The sequence below is a fragment of the Cetorhinus maximus genome, chromosome 12, assembly GCF_964194155.1.
Source record: "Cetorhinus maximus chromosome 12, sCetMax3.hap1.1, whole genome shotgun sequence".
Classification (NCBI taxonomy): domain Eukaryota; kingdom Metazoa; phylum Chordata; class Chondrichthyes; order Lamniformes; family Cetorhinidae; genus Cetorhinus; species Cetorhinus maximus.
Genome location: NC_135890.1, coordinates 105832076 through 105842746, shown reverse-complemented (window position 1 = coordinate 105842746; position 10671 = coordinate 105832076). Strand labels below are relative to the sequence as shown.

The 10671-nt window shown below is 43.8% G+C and overlaps 1 protein-coding gene across 2 annotated transcripts in view; it reads left to right on the top strand.

Annotated features, from left to right (window-relative positions):
- Positions 1-10671, top strand: part of LOC144687791 (uncharacterized) — a 235143-nt gene that overhangs the window by 163409 nt on the left and 61063 nt on the right. The window lies entirely within an intron of this gene.

The window sequence follows — 10671 nt, the reverse complement described above, 5'->3', positions numbered from 1 at the left end:
GGGGGGGGGTGTGTGCAGGATAAAGATTGTGTATGTAACCTACCCCGGGCTTGTCGGATAGGGAGACCTGCCGCACTCATCAACGCCTGTCACATTCCTGAGCCGTGATCACCCATTCATCTCCCCCCCCCACCCCCCGGTGGACGGGGCTTGATGTCACGGGAGAATCTTCCCTCGCTCACTCTCCTCCTTGTTTGTGCTGAAAACTGCGGAGCAGTCAGCAAACTCCGTCCGGTCTGCGACCCGCCTGCAAAACTGACCACACTCTGCCCGTGTCCAGCCCGCCTTCCTTCCAGTGCCGGTGACTGGGAATCGCTTGGGTCTGTAACCTGCGGGTGGGACTTGAACGGAACGAGTGTTTTTATATTTATATTATATATAGTGTCAGCCTGAGTATACGTGCTGCCTTTCTTAGAAATCACGGCAAGGACCTTGTCTCCCTTCTCTGTCTTTCTCACTCTCTTCTTGAGGGAAGGAATGGGCCATTATCTGTCCCCGGTACCTGGGATTGTTGTAAGCAGGAGGATTTATAGCTGCAGCGCTGCCTGCCAGCTCTCCCAGTAAAAGGGACCGAGGAATTAATTAAAGCCTTATTAGGCGCCCCGCTGGAAGGCTTTGGAGCTGGTCTGACTAGAGGAACGAGGTGCTTGGTTATGAAGTTTTAAATCCCCCCCCAGTCGCTGTGCGCTGGGAGTAATGTGGAAAAGGGGCAACTCTCAGTGAAACAGGCAACAGCCAAAGAGACAGCGGGGATTCCACAGGGAGCGGCTGAAAGATGAATCGGGACTGACGGCCAATTTGAAGCACCTATTTTTTTATTTTTGTTTTTATTCTCTCTCTGTTTTGAAAATGCTTTTGTACCCAATTTCCCTCGCGTAAATGGATTATCTGGGAGACAAGCTGACGGTGGCTCAAAGTCACATGGCCCAATGGATGGGCACGGTGAGGCGGTCATTGCAAGAAGCCTTGAACCTTGTCGGCACAGCCGTGACCCAGGAGCGGAGCGGCACCCCTGGGAGCGGGGAGCATCCCGGCAGAGCTCCCCTCAAACGAACCTCGTCCTTCCGGCACTTCGCCTCCAGGAGCAGGGAGTCGTTCAGGCGGTTTTCAGTGCGGAGCCAGCAGAGATTCCAGTCTTTGAGAAAAAGGAGCACACTTTCAACCAGTTCAGATCCCCAAGACACTGTAAGCTTCCCTGTTGATTTTTTTTTTATTTGAAAACCCTTTAACCGTGCGCCAGCAAGAAATTGGCTGAAACCCGCGTATAAAGGTCAACTTGCTCATTAAATTAGAATTTGATTGTTTACTGCCTTGGGGCAGCCATGCAACACAAAATTCATCTGTTGAAAAATTTCCTCGAAATAGCAACTTAAAAGGTAGTATTCGTGTAGTGGCAAAACATTTTTTTTTTGAATTGTGAAATGATATTTTGCGATGGGGTGGGTGATCGTATGAAAATCATTTTTTTTTCCTGCTAAGGGCCTCTCCCTATCCTGCAGTGAACAATTTTGCATACTGTTTGTGAAGTTGCGTTTTTGTGTTGTGTTTGCAGTTGAAATTATTAATAATTGTTGATCTGTAGTTCAATTTACTGCGTGCTCATAAAACTTAAGGAAGTCATAGATGGTCCTCTTAGAAATGGCACTTCTGTGCACATTTGAACATGACCCAGGTCAAGGGCAGCAGCCTTTAGATGCAGAATAAAACTCTGCACTATCCCAGCAAACACTTTCAAATCAAGACCAGCATGGTCAGATGTAGAGTAAGCGTCCTGTTCAATACTAGCAGGTTACAGATGAGGTAGATTTAAGACATGTCTTAACCTCAATCTCAGCAGAGCATTGCTTACTGCACCAGCATGCCTTTTTAAAAATCTCTACAGCAGCCATTTTTTTGGTCTTCAAATGATGATGCTAGTTTGTTGCTGTACTTTAAGCAGGTTTGCATGGTCAACAGTGGGAATGGGCTTAAACCACCCAAGCTCATTATAACTTATTACAGTCAGTAGGGGCAATTTTCACCCAAGGGAAACATCCTGGATTTTCACATGAATCCGAGAGGTGAAAGGGCAGTATAGCCAACACTGTTTGCCCAGTACAAAAAATAAAAAATACCTGGAAAAACTCAGCAGGTCTGGCAGCATCGGCGGAGAAGAGTACAGTTGACATTTCGAGTCCTCATGACCCTTCAACAGAAGTTCTGTTGAAGGGTCATGAGGACTCGAAACGTCAACTGTACTCTTCTCCGCCGATGCTGCCAGACCTGCTGAGTTTTTCCAGGTATTTTTTATTTTGGATTTCCAGCATCTGCAGTTTTTTTGTTTTTATCACTGTTTACCCAGTACCCTTGAATAGAATTTATTCAATAGTGAGCTACAGTTTTATAATTTTCCATTTTTTCTTACCTTGAACACTATACAGCAGCTTGAGGTGTTGGAATAGGTGACACTGATTGTTACATGATAGATTGTCAAATGTTAGCAGGATTTATAATGAAATTTCAATCAGGAAGTTTCTCTTGGATTTGCCTTTTGCAATTCTATCCTTCCAGTGATTTCTAGAAACTCAATTTAGGACATTGCTTCAGTGCTGCTCTCTCCTTGCCTCACCTGATTCAAAATCTGCTATCACCTCTCGGAGGACTGCAGTAGGATTTCTGGCCCAAATTAAATTAAAGCTCTGTCTTTTTAAAGGAGGTGATGGTCCCTGAAATGCTATGAATGTAAGTGTTCGTAAATATAATCTGCAAATTTAATATTTATTAATAGACACACAAAAAGCCAAAACCATCTTCTTCAACAACTTCTGCAGCTGTGCTTATTATAAAAAAGCTGAACATCCAGTTGACTAAAACTCTGTAGTCTTGCTTCCAATTGAAGATGTCTCCGTTTCTGGTCAGCCAGTGCATAACCTCACTTTCCTTTTGAACTTGGAGTTGAGCTCCATAGTCCTTATTCTATTCAAAACTCAAAACTTGACCCTTGAGCACCCTCCACACCAGCCTTCCATGCTGCAGCTTGCACAAACATCAATACAAAACCAAAAATTCTGTGGATGCTGAAAATCTGCAATGAAAACAGAAAATGCTAGAAATACTCAGCAGGCCAGGCAACACCTGTGGAGAAAGAAACCGAGTTAATGTTTCAGGCCAATTTCATCAGAACCTTTCATCAGAACTTGACAGCCTACACCCTGCCCCAGAAGACATCCTGCTTGCCCATCATCCCTGTGCTAATCACCCTCCGCTGTTTCATTTTTAATGTATTGAATTCAAACCTTTTTTTCCCTTGTTTAATACTCCTTCCATGGCCTTGCCCAGCTCTAAGTTTTAGTTCAGGCATTATGGTGACCCAACTTTGGTCCCTTGTGCAGCCCATTTCTCATGTTCTTCACTTAGTGGTTAAGCCTCATCTACTCTTTGGAACTCCCACATAACCCTCCACACATTGCTATTTCTCTCTCTGCCTTTAAATGCCTCCTCAAAACCGATCCTTTGACACTGCTTTCAGGCTGCTCTCCTAAATCTACCATCACTCGGTTAATTCTTTCCTATACAAAGCACTTAAGGTTGCAATACAAATTCAAGGTGCTGTTGTTTTAGGTGTGTCTCTTCACCAGATATGCATTGTTTTGTGCTTTTGCAGCTGTACATATTGTAAAAAAAATGAGCTGAGCATTTACTTGTGTGTAAAAGATTAATTTTATTTTATCCGACCGCAGCTGAGTTAAAGTTTTACAGGTCAGGTCAGGTGCTGTTCATAAGCTATGCGAAGCAAGTTGGGCTATTCCAGGCTATATAGCTATCCACCTTCACCTCCCCTCACGGCCCACACCCCACTCCCCATTTCCCTGTTTCTTGCCTTCATAGATTCGGAGTCTGGAATGTTGTTCTGATCTAAAAAAATTTCTAGTTGCATTTGCAGCCAATTAGTGGGTTTTTACAGTGTGGAGTACAGCAGGGAATTTCTATATTTGCTGTTCTTTGTATAAATACAATTGACTAACATCAACTGAATAACCTGACCATGTCAGGAAAGGCACCCATGTCCATTGCTGTCCGGGTAGAGTCTCCGAAAAAGGGGCTGTCTAGTGCTCTGTAATCAGGGTCCACAGTCTGACTTTTTGTGTGACATCAATACTGATTTCAACAAGCTGCAGGGTTCACATTGCACGGGTTCAGGTATGGTTTAATGATGATGAAAATGGCCTATTTTATACTAGAGCACTGTGGCGCAGGAAGGATTCACACGTAGCTGGGCAGCAGTCAGCATACTTGCTAATAGCAAGTGGATGCAACAACAACAACAACTTGTTATACAGCGCCTTTAACACAGTAAAATGTCCCATGGCATTATGTTCACAGGAACATAATCAGAACTGACAACAACTCAACGAGGGATATATTAGTACAGCTGGTCACAAGCTTGATCAAAGAGGTTGATTTTTTTTTTCACTAGCCTCTTGAAAGACGGGAAAGACAGGGAAAAGTGGAGAGATCCCGGAAGAGAGTTCCAGAACCTGGACAGCTGAAAGCCAGGTCACCAATGGTGGGCCAATAGAAGTGGGGTTTGGACAAGAGGCTGGAATTGGAGAAGCACAGAGGATAGGTCAGAGAATCTCAGACAGGGGTAGGCAGCAGGCAGGCACTCAGATTACTTGAGCAATTGGTGGTCAGACTGGGGTCGCTGAAGGTTCGTGATAGTAGGCAGGGGTAGTTGCACCACAGCCACTGCAGAGAGGGACAATAACCCCTTGGAAGTAGTTTCTATCTGTTCCGGGTGGTTGAGCTGTAGAATGAGGAGACTATCCTGGTGCTTGGGAACAGACATCCAGAGTAGAGAGTGAGTTTGCATATCTCATAGGTGGAAGTGATTGTGTGTTCCTTTTTCTCCAGGCAGTTGTCACAATTTTCAATAATGTCATTTAAATGCAGGTAGCCCTGCTTCAGAGGTCACGCACTATGGGCAGTTTAATTTGTATTCATTGATATGGGATTGATTTTTCTTGTAATAGAATGCCAGATAAATACAGTTGCGTTTAAACCTCCTCTTCTATTGACTTATATGTTTTCGGCGATATTCTTAAAGCCGGGTCATTGTTTCCTCAGTGACCCTGAACCCCAGGAGGACGCTAGCTGGCATGTCCCTTGCAGTTGTGCAGAGATCGGTTTAGTGATTGCTGTTAGTGACTCTTTGTTTTACGACCACATGTGGGCTGGAATTTAAGGTATGGGGCAGAATTGAGTTCTAGTGACAAGGGTCTCCCCTACTGGTTGGAGAACCATTGGGAGCCCCACATCGCTTCTGCCTGGGAGGCACAATGCAATTTAAGTGCAATCAGGCACTTTTTTATATTCTATCACGGGATGTGGGCATCACTGGCTAGGCCAGCATTTATTGTCCATCCCTAATTGCCATTGAGAAGGTGGTGTTGAGCTGCCTTCTTGAACTACTGCAGTCCATGTGGTGTAGGTACACCCACAGTGCTTCTAGGAAGGGAGCTTCAGGGTTTTGACCCAGCGACATTGAAGGTACAACAATATAGGTCCCAGGTGTGTGGCTTGGAGGTGAACTTGCTGGTGGTGGTGTTCCCATGCATCTGCTGCCCTTTTCCTTCTAGGTGGTAAAGGCCACAGGCTTGGAAGATGCTGTCGAAGGAGCCTTGGTGAGTTGCTGTAGTGCATCTTGTAGATAGCACACGCTGCAATCATTGGGGAAGTGAATATTGAAGGTGTGGATGGGGTGCCAATCGAGCGGGCTGCTTTGTCCTGGCTGGTGTTGAGATTCTTGAGTGTTATTGTAGCTGCATTCATCCGGGCAAGTGGAGAGCATTCCATCACACTCCTGTCTTGTGCCTTGTGGATGGTGGATAGGCTTTGGGGATCAGGAGGTGAGTTACTCGCCACAGAATTCCCAACCTCTGAATTGCTCTTGTAGTCACAGTATTTATATGGCTAGTCCAGCTGGGTTTCTGGTCAATGGTAACTCCCAGGATGTTGATAGTGGGGGATTTAGCGATGGTAATTCCATTGAATGTCATGGAGAGATGGTCGGATTCTCTCTTATTGGAGATGGTCATTGCTTCACACTTGTGTGGCACGAATGACCTGATGCCATGAGACTTCACGGGGTCCCAAGTCGATGTTGAGGACTCCCAGGGCAACTCCCTCCCGACTATATACCATTGTGTGCCATCACTTCTGGGGATGTCTGCACATTGTGTGCAAGGTATATTTGGTGAGTATGACTATATCAGGTTGTTGCTTGACTAGTCTGTGAGACAGCTCTCTCAATTTTGGCACAAGCCCCCACATGTTAATAAGGAGGACTTTGCAGGGTTGTCAGAGCTGGGTGTGCCGTTGTCATTTCCAGTGCCTAGATTGATGCCGGGTGGTCCATTCAGTTTAATTCCTTTTAAACTTCATTGCAGTTTGATACAGCTGGGTGGTTTGCTAGGCCATTTCAGAGGGCATTTAAGAGTCAACCACATTGCTGTGGTCTGGAGTCACATGTAGGCAAGACCAGGTGACGGTAGCAGATTTCCTTCCCTAAAAGCTATTAAAACCAGATGGGTTTTTACAACTTAGACAATGGTTTCATGATCACTATTTAATTCCAGATTTTATTAATTGTATTTAAATTCCACCAGCTGCCGAGGTGGGATTTGAACCCGTGTGCCCCAGAGCACTGCTAGCCCAGTGATATTGCCGCTATGCCGCCACCTCTTTGGGCTTCCCACGTGACCAAGGCCCCCAGAGGGCAGAAATTCCACCCCTGAGAGCTGCCAGCCAATCAGAGGTCAGGAGCACTCTCGTTCTGGCAGCACCACCAAGAGCAGTGACTGTTGCCAATAATGTTGCGAGGCCTTCACCAGGGATCATTCCTGGATGCAGGTGAGTGAGACATGTTGCAGGTCGCAGGGAGGGGATCACCAGCAAGGTGGGGAGGAGGGGTTGGATGCATGACAAGGGTTTGGCTTCCAGCGTCCCTACTCCCCAATGACAGGGTACCTCCATTAGCACTAAGTGCCTGTGAATAAGAGACCCCCACCCGGTAGGCCACTGGCAAATACTGACAAGGTTTGCTGGGCGGCCTTTGAGAGTTACTGGAGATCCATTAAATCCCTGAGCCACCATTAAACTCCAGTGGGCTCAAGGATACAGTAATTGTGCTCAAGTGGCTCATTAATGAGCCTAATTGAGATCCCGTCACCAGTGGGCAGGATTCCCTTGTCAGTCCTTTCCCACCCCCTACTAAATTGAGGACATCTTTCCTGATGCCAGAATTCGAAGAGTATACTCTTACCCAATTCTCCTGGCTCTGGCTCCACCCAAACCAAACCCCCTGCCCCCCCTCCCCGCCCCCCCACCACCCACCACCATGACCGCTCTGGCAGGCTCCATTAAATCCTGGATCTATGGTAGTTTAGCCAGATTTTTAATGTTAGATTCCCAGTTTGATGCGCTGTCATCACAGCAGAGAAAGGCCTTCATCTTAATTTCAGAATGAGTTGTTTGTTCAACTTTCTTAGAGGTTCACTGTGTTACATCTGTATTTCAATGATGCTGTTGCGTTGCATTGATTAATTTTCTTTGACATCATAACATTATTAGAAGTCTGTTCTTTGAATGGCCTAGTGGGTATAACTACAATCTTAATTGGCACTGAGCATTGCTTGAAATAAGCGATGTTTTTGTTGAAGCTTTTGTTTCAGCTAAACAAAGTAAGTGACAGCCATTTGCTGGTTCATTCCTCAGGACAGTGCGTTGACCAGTCAGAGTCAAGCTGGTTTAAATGTCAAACAACGCTTGGCAGTTAACCGTCAGTTACCATCAACTGGTGTATTCTCAATTGCAACGCCTCTACCAATCAGAATCCATTTGCCAACCAATCAGCAATCCCTCCTCATACAGTATAAATTGTTCCCTTTACATTTAGTATTCTTGTGGATTCTGCTAATGAGTGCAAAATGAAAAGCTTCGACAACGACGTCTCCTTTTTCAGCAGTGCTCAAGTTGTGTACTACAAAATGACTAGTGATATTGAGCCATAAAACTAGGAAGGTACCAGTCTCAACCTGTCAGATAGGGTTAGTCCCAAATGATATTAAACTTTCAGGATAGGATAGACTGGGAGGAATATTTACATAATAATAATAATTGGAAATAATTGGGAGGAGTAGAAGTGAATGAAGGCATGAAGTGTTCACAGTAAACTCAATGCAGTTCAAGATTATTGGTAATTTTTATGTCAAGAGCGCAATGTAATGTATCCTCACAAAAGATGTATTGTGAAGTGTGAAAGTGTTCACGACATTCAACATATTTCCACCTCAGATTTATATGTGATAAATAACTGGGGCATCTGTTACATACAGGATAACTGAGAGCCAGCATGTTAGAATGCAGTAACATATGAAGGCATTGAAATGATATAATCCACAAAACAGCAGAACACCTGTTAGCACAATGTAAATGTGGACTTTGTGCCATGTTGCTCAAAATATGATACACACCTTTATTTAATTGATGCAGAAAGTGTTGTTCCCTGTGCAATGCAGATTGAGTTTTTTTATCTCACAGGACCAGCACTTTTGTACACCAGTCCTGCATTTAAATTGCAAATACCATTGAAACCCATATATAATATATATATATAAGTTCAAATAAAAAATTAGAGTCTAAATATCAATTTTCTTGGGATGTTGAATGAATAAAAGATAACTCATTTTCAGTAGCTACTCTGGTTGACCAGGTTTCACAAAACACTGTTGGAAATTCAGTAGAATTGGACTTCATTGAGCTAGCAGTTGCCACAATGTGTGTGGAGATGGGGCAAGAATAAAAATTCTCTGTGGAATATCTCCATTTGAGCAAGCAAAAGTCTATCACAAATGGAGCATGACTTGGCCAGGGAGGTGGGGAGTGGAAATGTTTGTTAGGACAAACATTTGGAAGATTGCGCGAATGATAACAGTCAGCACTTTGACGTTACAATATGGAGAGACAAGTAGGAGCATATAGTGAATGAATACACTGGAGAACATGCACAAATTGTACATGTACACACACACAAAACAGTCACACTGACATACTTCCAGATGAAAACTTCGTAACGTGTGGTGAGTTATACCCTTGTATGTGAGTTTATAGCTTTTGCATAGTCCAGGAATTAATTAATAGACATCATAAAACCACTGAAGCTGTTGAGATTCATTGAATTGCCTTCAAGCCAGTTAGTAAGATTAATTTTCTGAGTACAATACGGTGCCAATATGACTTTTAAACTATGCCCAGTACAGCACAACAGTATGCATTCAAAAGCCATGAGGCCCAAAACAACCTATGCTGAAGAATCTGCACCCAGAACATTAACCCATACAGTATAGGGAAACACTTTATATCAGAAATGTTACAGAATCGGAGTGAATGGATAAAAGAGGCATAGCCCATTGGATTTCAATGGTGGAATAGAATACTTTTAAGTATCAACCTTGGATCAGTGGCATCACACTTACTTCTGAGTCAGAACGTTGTGGGTCCAAAGCCCACTACAATCAGATGAGAACACAATCTCACTGACAATCTAGTGTAATACTGAGATAATGCTGCACTGTTAGAGATGCCAACTTTGGGGTGAGATGTTAAACTGAAGCTCTGTCTGCCCTTTCAAGTAGACAGAAAAGATGCCATGCCACTATTTGAAGAGCAAAGGATAAATCCAGGTTCTGTCCAGTAATTAGCCTCAACCAAAATCACTAAAACATTGTTTGACCTTGTACCTCACTGCTATTTTTGAAACCTTGTTATATATAAATTGACTGACATATTTACAGTACAGCAGTGACTGCACAGCAAAATAAATTCATTGGATGTGAAGTGCTTTATGAAAGGCGCTGTATAAATTTAAAGTTCTTTATTTTCTCTGAAGTTGACTATTCTGAGAGATTTTTCCATTGAGTTGCAATGGTTCCTGCCCTGCTGGGACAATGAATAGATAATCAGGGCAGTTCAATTGGTAAGAGTTAAACAGCATGGGCTTTGGTAGAATAAGCTGATGTTTCTCTTATGGTGTGAGACTCATTTTCTGATGAACAGGTCTTGTTTGGCTGGCTAAAATCCACTGGTAAAGTGACTGATATTCTCTAAGGCCACTCACCTAGCTAAAAGAGAACAGGTTACCTCAGCAGCCAGCCTCGGCGAATTCTGACAGCTTGACCTTCAGGTGACAGCTGGCTAAGCTTAAACTCAAGCCGCTAGCACAGGTCTCCAATGGTATTTAAACAGATTCAGTTGATTGCCTCCGGGCATTGGCTGGGCATTTCACAGAGATTGTCTTTTTGCGGGTTGCTTGTGATCAGCCATCCCCATCAGGAGCTGGAAAGAAATCGAAGCTTACTTAGCAGGATAAAGGCAATCCAGTGATGTACAGAACACTTCGTTCTCATCATGCTGGAGCATTAGGAACTTCATGTATAGAATGTAGCTGAATGGGTTGAATAAAGAAGATTGTAACATTAGATTGGCATCCTGAAATTTTCATGCATTTGAAAGGCCACTGAAAATTTCCATCAGCCTCTCTCTCGAAGTTTTTCTCGTGTATATTTTTTTCATCTCCCTCAAGAGACTTAATAAATTGGGGTGAGTGCATTACTGGATCAAATGTGCAGTTTC